The following is a 19,319-nucleotide window of genomic DNA, read 5'->3' as shown; positions in this document are numbered from 1 at the left end:
AGGTACATCAGGAAAGGTCATAGGGCTATGTGGAGGAGAGAGGTGGTCAGGCTCCTGATGTTGGATCTCAGGCTCTATGGTTTGGGATTTTCTTTTAGAGACCTTAACCCAAGACCCATCTTTCTTGTGAAACTCCATCCTATGTAATGTGCTCTCATTGTAATAATCAGTGTTTCTTAAAGGTTTTTCTGGCTCATTTTCAGGGATTGGAACCTTAAAGTGTTTGAACAGTAGGGTGAAGACCATCCCATATGGTATGCTAAATCTAGAATACCTATGACATATGGAGATGTAGTTCATCATGAGCCTAGGGAGGTTTAGGGGAATCCCTAGAAAGATGTGGTGCATGATGGCTAAGTCTCGCTCCGAAACGAAATCGAAGCGACCGGTTTTTGGAAACAAGACCCGGTTAACTATGCTCAAAAGCAATCTCATTTCGGCATTGAGGTCTTGGGACTTAACTATGTCAAGAGGACCGCAATCCTCTCTACCTAAAATTAGGTTTAGGGCAATCTCCCTTTGGGGATGTGAGGTCGGAGCCTCACCGTACTTGAGTATTTGTAACACACTAGATAAAATGTCTTCATTGATCTCTACCAATGTGCCTCGGACATATCCGGTGTACCCCGAGTTCCCTAAGGCCATATTGCTAAAAATTTCTCTCATTAGGCCGGGATAGGTTGACATATTTAGGGAACATAGATGTTCCCAACCTTGGGCACGGAGTCTCTCTCCAATAGAGAACCCCTCATTAGCTAGAAACTGAAAATCTATGTATCTACCTGTGGTTACTGTGCGATTCGCACAGGAGGGGGTCACGGTTGGCGGAGTAACCGGAGGAGACGGCGCGGAGGGCTCTTCCCTCAGTTCTTCGTCGTCATTTGCTACCCTAGGACGCCTCCCACCCGTTCGCCTAGCTTTCTTAGGTGCCATGGATTGGAAATCTAGGGAAATGGGGAAAGATTTTGGTTCGGTTTGTGGTGGAGAGAAGATGGAGGCTAGGGTTTCGGTTTTCGTTGGGGACGAAGGAAGGCAGCTCGGGACGGCTCGAGCTGTTTCGACCTATTTTAAAAACTTTCATTCGGTCCCCGAGACGTCTCCGCGACTAATGCGAGACGTCTCACCGGGGGGACGTCTCTGTGATTTGCCAGAGACGTCTCCGGCACTGAAAAATTTCAGAATGATTTCTGTCTTTTCCCAATTTGTTTTATTCAACCACAATAATCAGTGTGATTTCTTTTGGTGAATATAGAGTGAGCTTGCTTGTGATCCTTTCCCTTAATAATACATCCTATAAAAGTTTGATAATGATTTTTGAATTATCAATATTGAAATGAGGAATGTTTGACCAAATTTCGAATGCCTATGAAATAGGCTCTGAAAATATCTCCATGAAGAGTCCAAGGGAGGGTAACCATCCTCCGAAAAGTCAAACAATTCGTCATCTAACTTTGATAGATTCATGTTTTCACTTATTAGGCATTAGGTTTGCTATATGTGACCTTGAAGTGTATTATTAGTTTGAGTAGCATTCATATGTATCTCTAGAGCTTACAAAGCATTGCATTATAAGTTCAATCTATTTGTTAGGATACAAGCACAAAGCATTCCTTAAAAAATTGAACCTATCTTTACAAAGGGGCTTTGTAAAGATATCGGCCAATTGGTTTTCAGTGCATACATACTCAATCAATACATCATTTTTCAGCACATGATCCCTTATAAAGTGATGCCTAATCTCTATGTGTTTTGATTTAGAGTGTTGGACAGGATTTTTTGTTAAATTAATTGCGCTTGTATTATCACATCTAATTGGTATGTTGTCCATTTTGATACCAAAATCTTCAAGTTGTTGCTTAATCCAAAGAACTTGGGCACAACAGCTTCCGGCTGCAATGTACTCAGCCTCAGCTGTGGACAATGCAACTGAATTCTGTTTCTTGCTAAACCAAGAAACCAAGTTAGCACGCAAGAATTGACAAGTACCACTTGTGCTTTTTCTGTCGAGTTTGCACCCGGCAAAATCAGCATCGGAATAAGCAATTAAATTTAAATCAGATTGTTTAGAATACCATAAGCCTGCATTAGATGTCCCTACTAGATATCTGAATATTCTTTTAACAGCTTGCAAGTGTGTATCCTTAGGACATGCTTGGTATCTAGCACACATGCAAACACTGAATAATATGTCTGGTCTACTAGCAGTAAGGTAGAGTAAAGATCCTATCATACCTCTGTACAATTTGCAGTCTATACTTTTACCTTTTTCAACTTTGTCAAGCTTGCAACTTGAGCCCATGGGTGTGCTGATTTCCTTTGCATCCTTCATCTTGAACTTTTCCAACATTTCCTTGATGTATTTGGACTGACTGATGAAGATGCCTTCCTCTGATTGTTTTATTTGTAGCCCAAGGAAGAAGTTGAGCTCACCCATCATGCTCATTTCAAATTCTTCCTGCATAAGCTTAGCAAACTCTTGACAAAGACTATCATTAGTAGCACCAAAGATTATATCATCCACATAAATTTGCACAAGCAATAAGTCATTCCCTTTTCTTTTAATGAAGAGTGTTTTGTCTGCATTTCCTCTTTTAAACTTATTTTCAATTAGGAAGTTACTCAATCTTTCATACCATGCCCTAGGGGCTTGCTTAAGTCCATACAATGCTTTGTGCAATTTAAAGACATAATCTGGATGTAAGTGGTTTTCAAATCCTGGAGGTTGTTCTACATAAACTTCCTCCATTATATAACCATTTAAAAATGCACTTTTTACATCCATTTGATAGAGTTTGAAGTCCATGAAGCATGCATATGCCAAAAGTAGTCTAATAGCCTCTAACCTAGCAACAGGAGCGAAGGTTTCATCAAAATCTATGCCTTCTTCCTGATTGTAGCCTTTGGCAACTAGTCTAGCTTTGTTTCTTATTACTATTCCATCTTCATCTAGTTTATTTCTATATACCCACTTGGTGCCTATAATTGAAACATTAGGGGGTCTTTTCATTAGAGTCCAAACTTGATTTCTTTCAAATTGGTTTAATTCCTCTTGCATAGCATTTATCCAATTTTCATCTGTTTCGGCTTCCTCTAGTGATTTAGGCTCTATTTGTGAAACGAATGCAAGATAATTGCTAGTATTTCTTAAAGAGGATCTTGTTCTTACCCCTTGTGAAGGGTCACCAAGGATTAGATCCCTTGGATGACCATGTGCATACCTCCATTCCCTCGGAAGATCTTGATTTCTTGCTTGGGGTTGATCCTCTTCATCTTGCTGAATTGTATCTTCCTTCACTTCATCCTCAAGTTGTTTGTCTTGTATGGAGAACTCCTTCATTCTGTCTTCAAGTATACCTGCATCACCATCTTCTTCTTTTCTAGAAGAATCTCCATTAGCTTCATCAAAAACAACATGAATGGATTCTTCAACAACGAGAGTTCTCTTGTTGAAGACCATGTACGCTCTACTAGATGAGGAATAACCTAAGAAGATCCCCTCATCTGATTTAGCACTAAATTTACTTAGATTGTCCTTTCCATTGTTTAAAATAAAGCAGCGACAACCGAAAATATGAAAATAGCTTATATTGGGCTTCTTATTTTTCAACAACTCATAAGGTGTTTTCTTTAAGATAGATCTAACTAAAGCACGGTTTAAAATATGACAAGCAGTATTTATTGCTTCAGCCCAAAAGTACTTTGGTAGATCCGATTCGCAAAATATGGTACGAGCCATATCTGCTAGTGTGCGATTCTTCCTTTCTACCACCCCATTTTGTTGGGGTGTCCTAAGAGCCGAGAAATTGTGATTGATACCGTTTTCTTCACAAAATTTTTCAAAATGCTGATTTTCAAACTCGGTACCATGATCACTCCTAATTGTTTTAGTTTAAGATTAAGTTCATTCGAAATCCTATTATGAAACTTGATAAAAGCGGAAAAGGACTCATCTTTGTGGGCAAGAAATGAAACCCATGTAAAACGTGAAAAATCATCAACAATTACAAGACCAAACTTCTTACCTCCTAGACTAGCAGTTCTAGTGGGTCCAAATAAATCCATGTGACTTAGTTCTAGGGGTTTTGATGTTGAAACTATGTTCTTAGACTTGAAAGAACTTCTTGTTTGTTTTCCTAGTTGACATGCAGCACAAATTTTGTTCTTTTCAAAGTCTATTTTTGGTAGTCCTTTGACTAGATCTTTTGTAATCAATTTAGAAATTAAATCCATGCTAGCATGCCCTAACCTACGATGCCATAACCAGCTAGTCTCATTGACCTTGGCATCCATGGCTACAAGACATTGGCCATCTTTCATGGTGAGATCATCAAGATCTACCATGTAAACATTTCCACGCCTATGTCCCATAAGTATGATCTCATTGTCAATTGGACTACTAATTATGCAGAGGGAAGATTCAAATGACACTTTAAACCCCTTGTCACAAAATTGACTTATACTTAATAAATTATGTTTTAATCCATTAACTAACAATACATTGTCAATAAATGAGGAGGGTGATATGGAGATTTTACCAACGCCAATGATTTGACCTTTAGCATTGTCTCCAAATGTGACTACTCCTCCTTCTTTTGATTTCAAGGTGACGAAAAGACTCTCGTCACCGGTCATATGCCTTGAGCAACCGCTATCAAGATACCACATTCTCTTTTTGCTCCCGGCTGCAAGGCATACCTGCAAAATAATCATGTGAAGCTCTTAGGTACCCAAGTTTTCTTGGGTCCTTCTTGGTTAGTGTAGTTGGTTCCCTTAGGCACCCACATTTTAGTTGTATTTTTACCCTTTACAAATGTATTCTTGTTAGTTTGAATCTTTCTTTGAATGCAAGAATAGGCTTTATGTCCACTTTTCCCACAATGAAAGCATGTAAGTTTTTCAGTTTTGATATCTTTTGCTTTCACAAAAAAGTTCTTTAGATATTTTTGTTGTTTGCTAGTTTTGTATCCTAATCCGGCTTTATTAAAAACAGCTCTTTGATTGGATAGAATAAGATTTAATTTTTCAGAGCTATGTGTAAATTTTTGCACAATTGGTTTGTACTTGTGTACCTCATCTTTAAGGTCCAAATTTTCTTTAGCCAATTCTTCCTTATCATTTTTAAGGGATTCAACATTTTGTGCAAGTGAGGTATTACTATTGAGTAGGAATTTGACTTTTAGACTTAATTCCTTAATGAGTGTTTTTGCCGTTTCATTTTCAATGCTAAGTTTTGAATTTTCATTCTTTAGGTCAATGATGTTATCATTTTCATAGCTCTCCTTCTCAATTAATAGGTTTTTAATGTCATCCTTTAGTTTTTGATTGGAGGCCTTTAATTCTTTATTTTTTGCTCCTAACATACTACAATCACTCATGAGCTCTTGAAAAGCTTCATATAATTCTTCTAAAGTAAAATCTGTAGTTGAGCTTTGACATACCTCATCGTCGTCGAATGCCATGAAACACAAGTTGGCGGTCTCTTCCTTCTCTTCCTCGGAGGAGGATGTGTCACTATCATCCCAAGTTGCTTTCAACGCCTTCTTCTTCTTCTTTCCATAGTGCTTCTTCTGTTGAGGGCATTCAGAGCGGATGTGTCCCGGTCTCTTGCAATCATAACATATGATTGGGTCTCTTTCTTTTTCTTTTTTCTTTTCCCAATCATTTCTCCCTCCAAACTTCTTTCTTGGGAAGGGTTTCTTTCTTCTAATGAATTTTTTGAACTTCCTTACTATTAATCCCAAGTCTTCATCTTCACTTTCCTCTTCACTCTCACTGCTTTCTTCTTCACAAACACTTGAAGTAGCCTTGAGGGCGATTGTCTTCTTCTTTGGCACATCTTCTTCATGTTGCTTCATTGTAAGCTCATGCGTCATCAATGAGCCCAATAGTTGTTCAAGTGCCAATGTGTTGAGGTCTTTAGCTTCTACGATCGCCGTGACCTTCGCTTCCCAAACTTTTGGCAAGGACCTGAGAATTTTCCTCACAAGTTCTGAGTTAGTGTAAGATTTACCCAAATTCTTTAGACCATTTATTATATCAGTGAAGCGTGTGAACATGCATGAAATAGTTTCGTTGGGTTCCATCTTAAATAACTCATATTTGTGAACTAGAATGTTCACTTTAGACTCTTTGACTTGATTGGTACCCTCGTGGGTAACTTCAAGCCTATCCCATATTTCCTTGGCGGAACTACAGGTGGAGACTCTATTAAACTCATTTACATCTAGAGCACAAAACAATGAGTTCATGGCTCTAGCATTGAGTTGAACCATCCTACTATCATTCTCATCCCAATCCTCCTCAGGTTTGGGAACTTGAATGCCATTAACTATGTGAGATGGTTCGTGTGGTCCCTTGATTCTAACCCTCCACAAGGCATAATCTTGTGCTTGAATAAAAATTCTCATTCTAGTCTTTCAATAGGAATAATTTGTCCCATTGAAGAGTGGAGGTCTATTGGTTGCCTGCCCCTCAGCAGAGACATTGTTGAAGGGTGTTGCCATCTTGATCTTTGGCAAAGACGGTTAAGTCTTCAAGAATACACAGAGCACCTGCTCTGATACCACTTGTTGCCCAGAGATGGTCACCCAAGAGGCGGGTGAATTGGGTGTTTTAAAACTTTTTGTCTAATTAAAACAAGACACACAAGTGTATGTGCTAAAGTAAAAATAAAGTTATAAGCACAGTCAATCGCAAACACAAAGATTTATAGTGGTTCGGAGCTTCCACTGCTCCTACATCCACTCCCCAACACCTTTGGGAATTTCCACTATAATCAGCGATTACAGTCCGGTAGTTTTCCGAGTGCACTACCCAACTCGTTGTTTTACCCCGGGCTAACAACGAACCCTACAATTCCCCAATTTAACCTAGGCTTGGGACGCCTATCCCTTGTTCCAAGTCCCTTGACTGGAACAAGCACAATAATCAAATGTTTTACAAAAATTTAAAAGCTCTTATGAAAGCAAATATAATAATGAAAAACAACAAAACCGGAAAAACCCTTTTTGCCGTTGGAAGCGTGGGTAATGGTGGTTCTTCCGATGTGGATCACGTTGGCTTGAATGCGAGCTTTGAATGCTGAGTGGGAGTGAGTAGTTGAGCACGAAATCAGATGAAGAAAACTTGAATGCACTTGATTTCTTCTCTTGAAAGCACTAACTCCCTTGAACCTCTTTTTCTTTCTTCTCTCTTGAACGATCTTGTGTTTGGTTGGTGAGAAGTTATTTAAAGGTACTTAAAAGCTCCCTTTTATAGCCCTACAAGCAATAGATCCGTTAGACATAAAGATATTACCGTTTGAAATTCAAACAAACCTGCAAAAGTGTGTCAGTCGCGTCCCAGGCGCTCCGGAGATGTCTCCGCTTGACCGCGAGACGTCTCGGCTGTATAAAAATTCTTTTGACGATGTTTGGAGTCGACTCGGCGCTTTTTGGGATCGACTCTGAAGAAGAACAGCTCGACTTCTTGTTTTTCTGTTTTTCTGAGAGAGTCGGCTCGGCACTTTACGGGGACGTCTCGGGATGTTTGTGCTTTATGCATGGGGACGACTCCGCGACGTCGGGGACGACTCCGTAGTTTTATCAACGAAAAACAAGTCCTCTGGAATCCCTGAGAGAGTCGACTCCGCGCTTTCTGGGGACGTCTCGGGATGTTTGCTTTTTATGCGTGGGGACGACTCCGCGTCCTTCGGAGACGACTCGCGCGCATCCCTTGAAATCGGCCTTTCTGCCGTCTCTGAGAGAGTCGACTCCGCAGAGTCGGAAGTCGACTCCGACCCTGCGAGACGCCTCGCCAGGTGCCGGGGACGTCTCCAGACGTGCCAGTTCTTCCTCTACGTGCCAGAGACGTCTCTGGGACAAACCGGAGACGTCTCGGCTGTCCCTGATCTGTTTTCTTTATCTCAAAAAATCTTCAATAAATCCTTGAAAAATATGGGAACATGCCTTGACAATTCTTAACAATATTCTTAGTTAAACACCTGAAATCCTCAAATAAATTGTTAATATAAAGGGAATTATACTCTAGTATTTTGTATTCATCAAAATCCATTAGGGGGTCAACAGAGGATAAGGTGAAAGTGAATCCTAGGTTCTTCGGTGATAAGGTAGAGGATAAGGTGTAGTGTCTTTTAATCCCTTCCGGTGGGTCAACTAATGTCCATACATTATTGACCTTCATGGATTCCATTTCGGATTGCATGGCTCCAAGCCATGCATCAGAGTCATGCCTCTGCATAGCATCCATATAGGTGATCGGATCCTTATCATTTTCATCAAGTTCGACAGGATCCCCGTCCCGGACCAAGAAACCGTAGTATCTGTCCGGCTGACGTGGTACTCTACCTGATCGCCTTAATGGTGCATCTAAGATGGGTTTTGGATCTGATCTAATCAAATCCGACTCAATTGGTTTAGTGGATGGTGTCGGATCTTCTACATGTTGAACTTCCCTAAGCTCAACATTAGAGCTTTTAGTTCCTTCACTAAGAAATTCTTTCTCTAAGAAAATAGCTCTATTGCTTACGAACAACTTTTGTTCTTCAGCAAAGTAGAAGTAATATCCTTTAGTTTCTTTAGGATAACCAACAAAGAAAAATCTGTCAGACTTGGGTTCAAGTTTGTCTGTTTTCAAACGTTTGACATATGCCGGACACCCCCAAACCCTAAGGTGAGAGAGCATTGGCTTACGTCCAGTTCACATCTCATATGGTGTTTTATTTACAGACTTACTTGAAACCTTATTTAGAATGTAGCAGGCTGACTCAAGTGCATATCCCCAAAAGGATATGGGCAGACTCGCAAACCCCATCATGGATCGAACCATGTCTAATAGAGTTCGATTTCTTCTTTCTGATACACCGTTATACTGTGGTGTACCAGGAGGAGTCCATTGGGAGAGAATTTCATTCTCTCCTAAATATGTCAAAAACTCATTGGAAAGGTATTCGCCTCCTCGATTTGATCGAAGAATTTTAATACTCTTTCCAGTTTGTTTTTCTACTTCATTATGATACAATTTGAACATTTCAAATGCTTCAGATTTATGTCTCATTAAATAGACATAACTATACCTAGAAAGGTCGTCTGTAAACATAATGAAATATGAATACCCACCTCTAGCATCTGTGCTCATTGGCCCACATACATCAGAATGTACAAGGATCAATAAATCACTGGCTCGTTCACCTTTTTCGGTAAAAGGTGATTTGGTCATCTTACCAAGAAGACATGACTCACAGGTTGTCAATGATTCAGTATCATTAACATTGAGGATTCCCTCTTTACTTAACCTGTTCATCCTGTTCTTGTTAATATGACCTAGCCTATGTTGCCAAAGGTAGACATCCGTGACATTATCTATTCTAGGACGCTTACTTGACGTGTACATTACATTAACAGGTTGTGATAACAAGTAGATGTCATTGCTCAATTGTCCATTCATTACAGTAACACCATTCATAATGATATCATAAGAATATTTCATTATTGAAATTTCATAACCGTTCATGGCCAAAAGGCCTACGGAAATTACATTCAATAAGAATGTAGGACAATAGTGACAATCACTCAAGACAATTACATGAGAATTGAAAACAAGTTTGAGATTTTCTAAAGCTAGAACTGGAACAGATCTTCCATCTCCAACATTCAGAAATCTCTCGCTGTTTTTAAATCTCTCATTGACTTGAAGTCCTTGCAACGAATTGCATATATTAAACGGACTTCTAGTATCTAATACCCAGGTCGAATTATCACATATAAAGAAATTACAAGGTGTTATCATATAAATACCTTGATCAGCAACTGATTGCCCTTTTCTCTTGCTTAGTCTGTTCGGATCAAGTGAGGTAAGGTACTGAGGATAATTTCTCTTCCAATGCCCCTGCTTCTTATAATAGAAGCATTCTGCCTGACTTTGGTCATCCTTAATCCTTTTGGTCTGACTATGCTGAGTTTTCAGCTTTCTATACCAATTATTGAAGTTGGGACTAGTCAACTTGTCATTATCCAATAATGAGCGAAGTGACAAACTTGTGGGCATTTCTACATAAAAGAAAATTTGGCTATTAGTATATGAATTGACTAAACACAGTAGACTTGGACTTTAGTCTAAAGATACTCCCACTATTTTATACAAATTGGTAGCCTCTACCTCCAATTCCAAAAATTATTCTTAATTCTTTAGTGGGCACTAGAACCCAATAAATCGCATATAGGCCCGAGTGTGGCTCGGCTAACCCATATGCACCTATTGGTAGGTTCTAAACCAGTTGCTTCACCAAACAACTTCTAGTAATAATTTTGCCCTAGGTTCTTCGGCAGGCGTGTGGCGCCTTCACCGAATACCCTAGTCAGGTCCAATCATTAAATGATAGGGTTAAATCTAATCAACTAATAGACAACCAAGTCCGAGTGTGGCTCGGCTCACCTGACCGCCTATCGAAGGTACACTTAACTCATCATATATTGAATGACAATTCCAATGCTTGATAAGTACTAGGCGTGTCGCGCCTCCAATAATTATCAAAACATTGGACCCATTATTACCCAACTTAATGGGAGGCTATGACCTAGTTATCCCCATAACCATTTTATTTTAAGGACCTAATAATTTGAGAGGATTTCTTAATTAGGATAGATAAGAAGATCCGGTTAGTCTAATTTCTCCCACTGACTTCACCAAATCAGATTAGACTCAAACCGGTTAAGGAGGCACCTAAATCAGTCAAACTGATTTTCCTTATAGGCATGGGCTAACTCAAATCATTAAGTGATCCAATCAAAATGTGATTGACCATGTCGGCCAAGTAAGTGAGATCGGTGGAAGGGATATGCCATTAACTCGACAAAGACGAATCAGTGCGAGTAGTTCCCAATTAAAAACCACCGGTCAAAACTGCCAAACTTACCTTAGACACCGACTTGTTAATCAATTTTGATTTGATTACTCAAATGACTCGGGCTACACCTCTGAGCCTAAATCAAGTTCCATCTTGGTCTAATCAAAGACATGGACTTGATCCATCTACAACTATTGTAAATTGACCTTGAATTTTCTTGACCTAATCTAATTACTACTTAATTAGATTTGATCAATTAATTCTATTTGTCCATGTATGATTCTAACCTTAGGTCTAACCCAATCCTAGAAACTTGATTCAAGCTAACCCATATGCCCAAAGAATTATGCAATGTCAATTAATTGAGTTACAATTCTATTTCATAGCACTTAATTCTCAAATAAGTTTAGAATTATGAAAGTTTTGATCATTGAATATTTCTTTTTAATTACATATTAATTACAATCTTTTAGTTTTGAAAACATATTTTCAGATCTGAGTTTTTGTAATTAATCACATGTAATCAGATTTAATTCATGTTTAAGTCATTATATTTAATATTTATGCATCACATATACATAACAACATGAATTAATACAAACAACATATATCTTATGTATTTGTTTTTTTACTTTTATTTTCAGATCTGATTTGTTCATTAAAATCAGAGATCATATGAATCATAAATTTTATTTAGATCTAATCTAAACAATATTATGATTTCAGATTTATTTATGTTACAAATCTTAACACAAACATGCATCATATGCATCCAAAATTTCAGATCTAGTTAATCATGCATAATCAGCAATTAAATCAATCATAAAAATACTTTAGATCTAATCTAAGCATGCTCATGATTTCAGATTTAATTACAAAAATTAAAACATAAAACTTTAAACATGAACCTGGCTCTGATACCACTGATAGGGGGAGTCTCCACTCCTACATGGGTTCGGTCCTATTAAAAATAGGGTGACACCCATGTATACCTATCAGAGCACGCATCTCTATACGCCTCCGGACGGAGAGCCACGCTTCGTCACATGATCACGCGTGAGAGTTCCCGAAGATCGGTCACAACTCTTGGACCTTTGCTCTGATACCACTGAAAGTGAATCCTAGGTTCTTCGGTGATAAGCATGCTGATTTTTTTTTAAAAAAAAAAAACCATGGCTGAACCTGATCGGGTTGCCTACGTACCCCTTCATAAGGGGGATCAAGCCATACGTAGTTCTTTTTAAGTTTTAAAACACAGCGGAAAAATCGAATCAAACAATTTAATTCATGCATGCTTACAAGATCAAATCTAGAAATCAGCACCTTAAGAACACATAGGATTATGCCGGAATCGTTTAAACAATTATGCTAAAACTTTCATGCATGATTAACTATCAAATCTGAAACTTAAAAACTCTATTCCAATTAATCTCCGAATATCCATTGAATGGATTCTGGAGATATCTCCGTGAGGAGCCCCAAAAGAGGGTAAAACCTCGGGGAATCGGACCTAGATCTTGACACCATAATAAAAGATTAATGTAGGATTAATACCTTTTATGATGGATGAAACTTGTGGATATGATCCTCGACTTCGCAGCCACGCACACGAATGGCCTCTACGAGAAGTCCACGCGAATTTTCTGAAGAGATCCAATCCTGCGGAAGTGCTAGCTTGCGCAGAATTTCTTGAGGCTGAAATTTGATCTTCCCAACGCTATCAACTTTTGATCCGCCTTCTTGGAAGAACTTGGAGAAAAGGTTTAAAGGGATTGAAGAGGACTTAGATCTGATCTAAAGACTCTTATCAGGGACCCCTAAAACTAATGGCGCGATGGACTTAGAGGAGGAAGAAGTCAGCTAGATTGAATGCAGAATTTTTCATGCATGAACTAGGGTTCCTCTCTTTTCTTTTTTCTTTTTTCTTTTTCTTTTTCTCTCTTTTTTCCTTGAATTCGACCACCAGCTAATGGAGGTCCTTTTATTGTTGCTATCCCCTCAAACTTCATGCCAACCATCCCATATTTGTGGAGAATTTTGTGGGGTTTTGAATTTTGAATTCAAAATTCAAGTTCATGTGCCATTATATGATGAAGCTTGATCTAATCTAAACTATTCATCATGTTGCCACTTTCCTCTTTCAATTTCGAAATTCCCATGCCTCCAATCAGATTAGAGGGTCACGTGGTAATTTTGTGGTGATTAAATTCGAAATTCAACCTTAATTAGAAGTGAGATAAAGATAAGGATGACATATGTCATGAAGAGAGAGAATTTGATCTTATCCAATTCTTTTCATGAATTTATCTCTCTATTTCGACCCATCTAATGATGAAAGAGGTCTCTGATGTTGCCAAGTGTCCCATGGCACCATTAAATAAATTAAATTAATTTTTAATCATATTAAAAATTAATTTATGGCGCCATGCATGGATATGTGACAAGTGGATTTCAAGATCCGAACAGTTTCAGATCAAACCCATTTAATTTAATTAAATCCTAACAATTAGAATGATCCAATTACCATGAGTTGATCCTAATCCAATTAGGTCAATCCCTAATTAAGCACAAATTTAATCTAATTTAATTTGGTCAACCTAAGTCCTCTTGATTCAGACCTAATCCAATCAGGTCAAAAACCCTGATTGAGCCCAGAATGAATCTAATTCAATTTGGCTCATCCTTAGTCTAATTACTCAATCCAATTGAATTCATTAGCAATCTAATTACTAATTAATCCTCTGATAATTACTTTAATTATTTTATAAGATAATTTGCCAATCGAATTGACTAAATTACCCCTGAATGATTCTTAATCATTCATCAGCCTTCTTGATCAATCAGGAATCTTCTATGCGTGTGACCTCATAGGTTCGAACCTAAGCCGGTAGTACAGGAATGACTTCCTACACTAATCGATGTGACCATCTAGCAATGGTACCCGACGTCTGGATAGGCCGAATATATGCGAAGCAAATATTCTGGAATCCTGACTATGGTTACTGTATAATTCAATCCCTTTGACTCCTAATGCTAGGATGACTTAGAGCTCACTGTCAACCCTATAATTAGTACATCCATTATGTGATTAACTTTAGATATCCCGTGACTCCTCACTGGGATTACCCTGGCCAAGGTTTTGCTAAATTAATCACAAGACATTATCTCCTGTTTTCAGGAGGGGTCAATTCCATCTTGACTCACAACTGACTACGCAAGTACTTGACTGCACCGAGTGACCTTCCGTCACTGAATTAGAAATCCAGGTAGTCCGGTACCAAAGTACACTGAGTTGCTTGCTAGTCACAGGTTGCGGTCTCAGGTCAGAGGGCTAAACTTATACCCATATCCACTCGGAACATCTCTTGATAGTAGAGCGTTCCAGAATTTGTCACGTTCAGTAAAATGTACTCCTACACTTCACTTGTGTGGCATACCAGTGTCTCCACACTCCTTGGTTAAGAGGACAACCAACGTATATGTCACACAACGACCTAATCTCGATAATGCTGTCGTCCTTGTAACAACATATCATTTGGTCGCGAACTAGTTTAAGGACTCGAAGATAAATCCTCCTTTATCATTAATAAGTCCTAAGGACTTCATCATATAAGAGTTCATTTGAAGATGAAATAATGAATAATGCCAAATAACACTTTATTAATTTATCAATTCATTTACAAAATTCAATCATCAATATGCTGACGATTGACATTTAGGATACAAATCCCAACATAAGGTCGTGGAGTCATGGCCGGTGATAACTCCGTGGGGTTGTTTGAACGGTCGTCAGACGTTAGGTCGCACACAACTGTCGCCATGATTGCAGGCATGCACAACAATTGCCGAGCTAACCCCATTCAAAATCCTTTTAAATTTCCCTCATCTTTTGTGATTGATCCACTGCCAAGCCTCTCTTCCTTTCTTCCTCATCTCCGGCGGCCATCGAGTCACTAGAGCCGAGCTACACCACCTCCAAAACCACTCTTATTTCCCTCTAAAGCCTGATTGCCCTATTTTTCTTTCTTCTGTTCCGAGCATCACTGCCACCAAACTGTCGGAACCAGCTATCCTCGGCCAAGATCCACTATCTCCGCCACACACCAATGAGCTTCCTTCCCTCCTCCATTCTTCTTTAAGTTGAGCCATCTCCCTATTACAGGCCAAACTGAGGATTTTTCTCGATTACTCTCTTTTTGTCGCTCGCCGTAACTACAGCCGCTGCCATCAGCTAGTTGTTGACCCCCTGCCACTATGGCCTAGCCGCCACCACTCTTCCCCAACCTCCTTTCTTCTTTTTCTTCTTCATTCTCTTCCCTCTCTTCCTCTTTCCCAATTTCTTCCTCCTCCTTCAAGTTCTCATTTTTCTTCCCATTTTATTTTCCTTTATTTATTAATTAATTTCAAAAAAATCATGTCCATCTTTCTTAGTTTTTAATTCCTCTTTTCTGGCCCATGGACCAGAAGCGTAGAAGATTTGCCACAAATAACCAAATTGAGATCCTTGATTGAACCCAAATTGAGACTCTCCCTCTTCTCTCTCTTTCCTCCTATAAGCAAGACCGATAGATCTTAGTTCAAAGCCATGACTCCCTTGCTTAGATCCAAGTTGACCCCAAGCTGGATGTCCTAAACCGCCTCGATACTCATGCAGTACGCCACGCCACGATATATCAATCAGAGACCATGCCCTGCTGCCAAGGGCCATATCCTGCCACCTCTGTCAACGCCATATCGATCACAAGAATGGCCTACACTGTATGCCTCAAGCAAGCCCTAGCAGCACACCATTTAGCCAAAGCCATCTCCTTCTATGATGAGGACAGGCCATACCTCTGCCACATGGGCACTTTGCGGAGACTATAAAAGGTCCCATTAGGTAACGGTTAAAGAACCCTTTAACCAATAAAAACTCCACGCTAACTTAAGCATCGAAGGTCACTCACCAAAATCATTGGTGAATGTTTGTGCAAGTACGTCGGTGCATGGGAGGTGGCGTCCCTTCTCCGTCTCGATCGGTAGCTCCTCCGACTGCTCCGACGTGGTCACCCTCGGGCCAAATTTGAACCACGACACATGGCGCTAGAGGAAAGGCCTGAGTCATGATTATAAAGCTAAGGAGTCACAGAGCTTCAAATGTATCGAGGCGCCGGGTACCAACTCCCGGTAACTCGCTTCAAAGTCCACCCCCTGCAGCACCTGCGCCAGTAGACTGAACTCTTTAGGTCCAGCCAGAGCAATTTGATCTGCTCGTTCAGCAGGTCCAAACACTCACTGCAGCTATTCAAGACCTGCACAGGTAGGGGCCCAGCCTGCACTCCCTCTTCGGGAGCGCGAGTCTATACGATAGCGTTCACGACATCATTCCCCCATCGAGCAGTGACCGGCGGCTGACGAAAAAGAGCCTCACCACTATCGAAGCTCCCATCGAGCTCGATCCTCAAGCCAGTAGGACTTGTCGCGCAGCCATCATTCTGAGAGCCTGCGCCGAAGTTCAATGCCCCGAGCACGGGAGCAACTATCAGACGTGAGATCTGCCCCATGCCGAGCTGCAACGAGACCCCCTCCCGAGCTCGACAGAAAAGTCAAGAAGTTGGAGCGACAGATCCAAACGCTCCGAGACGAAACTCCGAAGCACGACGCTGACCTCGACTTCACAACTGAGTCTCCATTTCCTCAGCGGATCGTAGAGGAGCCAATCCCCATAAGGTTCAAGATGCCACAAATCGAGCCGTATGATAGCTCGTTCGACCCTCTCGATCATTTGGAGAGCTACAAGGCCCTCATGACACTCCAAGGGGCTACGGACGCCCTACTCTGCAAGGCCTTCCCGATGACTCTCCACAAGGCAGCCTATTTTTTGTTCTCCGGGCTAAGGCCCAGCTCGATTCTGTCCTTTGAGCAGCTGGACAGACAGCTTGCAACCTACTTCGCTGCCAGCCGATGTCAACGCTGGACCTCAGACTCCCTCCTTGACATCAAGCAGAAGGAGGGAGAGTCCTTAAAGACTACATCGATCGGTTCACCTCGGCCACATGGGAGGTTCGCGATCTTGACTACTATCGCCATGTCGGCGTTGAAGACTAGAGCTCGGTTCTACAAGTTTCTCTTCTCCATCAAGAAGAACTTCCCCGCCGACTTTGCAGAGATTTTGGCCCGGGCTCAAAAGTACGTCAAGGCTGAAGAAGCCATGGCCTTTCAGTGGGGGCGACCGAGTGGCCTTCCAAGATGCAAAAGGAGCGCTCCCGACCAAGGAGCAGATCCCCCCGATGCGAGAAAAATCCTCATCGACCCAAGAGCCTGGCTCGCCCGAAGTCTCTCTTCTAGAAGTTTTGGACATATACTCCCCTCACATCCATCCGAGCGGAGATCCTCATGGAGATTGAGGATCAGGGCTACCTCTGACACCCACCGAGGATACGACCGATGAAGTCGCGGAAGCGCTCGAAGAAGTACTGCCGCTTCCACCGAGATCACGGCCATGATACAGAGAGTTGCTACGAGCTCCATAATGAGATCGAGGCACTTATCCATCGAGGTCGGTTGGGTTGTTTTGTCCGTTATCAAGCCTACAGGAGGGAGCCCGAGGAACAAAATCCAGTGTCGCATGAGGAACAGAACGACAACCGACCTCTCGTGGGCATCATCAACACCACCAAAGATGGGGCAAGCAGAGAACTTGAAGTATTGAGCTTGAAAAAAGGAGCTTCTTCAAAGCGTCCGTGCACTACGGAAGTCATCTCCTTTTCCGATGAAGACCAAAAGGGTGTTGAGCCCCCTTATGATGATGTTGTAGGTATTTTCTTGTCATTGCAAGGTTTGATGTAAAAAAGGTTTTAGTAGATAATGGAAGCTCGGCATACACCTTATATTGTGATGCCTTCTAAGAGATGAGCACTCCTCTAGTCGGATTTACAGAAGATTCCGTCTCGAGAAAGTACTATAAAGTTAAACTTTCTCGTGGTCCAGATCGGCTCAGCCTACAATGCCATTCTTGGCCAATCAGAGCTGAACGCCCTCCAAGCCGTGGTCTCTACCTACCACTTGCTCATTTGGTCCCCACAAGTCGAGGGGCCGGCGAAGTTCGAGGAGATCAGGCAAGCAGCCAGCCAAGGTCCTGGCTCAAACACTGCTCATTAAAGGGCTGGATATACGAGATGAACCAAGGCAACAACGAGGTGAGCCTGGCGAACGACTTCTCTGCATCCCCTTGAGGGATGACCGACCCGAGCAGACTGTGCAGATCGAGTCCGGCCTGGCAGAAGAAGATGCTCCTGGATTTCCATGGGTCCTGCATGATGATGACTTCTCGACCTCGGGGGGCAGGGGCACAGGCCTCATACTCATCAGCCCGCATGGAATAGCAGTAGAGCAGACTTACTGCACAAATGACGATGCAACTCGGCCCGAGTTCAGAGCGCTGTCGACCGTGAGCTAAGGGGGCTCCCTCGACTGCGGGACCATTAGACGCCATTTCAACACCATTCGACACTATTTTGATGCCATTTTGATGCCATTCAACGCCTTCTACAATGACACCCCTCGAGCCGAGCTCAGGGCACCCTGCAGTGTTGACGGAGAGCCTAAGAGGCCTCGTTGATCATTCGCAGAAAATGATCCCCTTCGAGCTGAGCTCGGGGCGCCCTGCAGTGTCGACTGAAAGCCCAAGAGGCCTCGTTGACCGTTCGCAGGAAATGAAGCCCCTCGAGCCGAGCTTGGGGCGCCTTGCAGTGTTGACCGAGAGCCCAAGAGGCCTCGTCGACCGTTCCCAGAAAATGACGCCCCTCGAGCCGAGCTCGGGGCGCCTTGCTGAGTCGACCACGAGCCAAAGAAGGTCGCTGAAGTAGACCTCAGAGAAGAGTCGCTTAGCTCAGCTTGAAAAGCTCGGCCTAAAGTCATTAGCTCCAACGGCACAAGAGGTACATCCTACTCGCTCGAGCAAGAGCCAAGGCCCCCCCCTCGACCGTAGGTATAAGGATGTCCCGAGCCCGAGCTCGGAGCGCCCTGCAGAACACCCGAGGCCGGCCTCAGACCCCACCGAAGGCCGTACCAACCTCAGCAGCTAAGCTGACTTTGGCCCCCGCTAAAGAGCAAGGCTGACCACGAACCCTGCTAAAGGACAAGCTGACCTCGGCCCCCACTAAAAGCTGAGCCGATTTTGTCGTCTACATGCTGCGGCCATGCCCTGCAGCAGCCTCACCGCGCCATGCTTTGCTTAATGGCCATGCCACGACATTTCAATCAGGAACCATGCCCTGCTACAATGAGTCATACCCTGCCACCTCTATCAACGCCATACTTATCACAAGAACGGCCTACATCGTGTGCCTCAAGCAAGCCCTAGCTGCAAGCCACTTGGCCAAAGCCATCTCCTTTCATGAGGAGGACAAGCCATACCTTCACCGCCTAAGCACTTCTGTGGGGACTATAAATAGCCCCATCAGGTAATGCCTATAAGACCCTTTGACCAACAAAA

The sequence above is a fragment of the Phoenix dactylifera genome, chromosome 18, assembly GCF_009389715.1.
Source record: "Phoenix dactylifera cultivar Barhee BC4 chromosome 18, palm_55x_up_171113_PBpolish2nd_filt_p, whole genome shotgun sequence".
Lineage (NCBI taxonomy): Eukaryota > Viridiplantae > Streptophyta > Magnoliopsida > Arecales > Arecaceae > Phoenix > Phoenix dactylifera.
Note: the sequence above shows the minus strand (reverse complement) of the source record.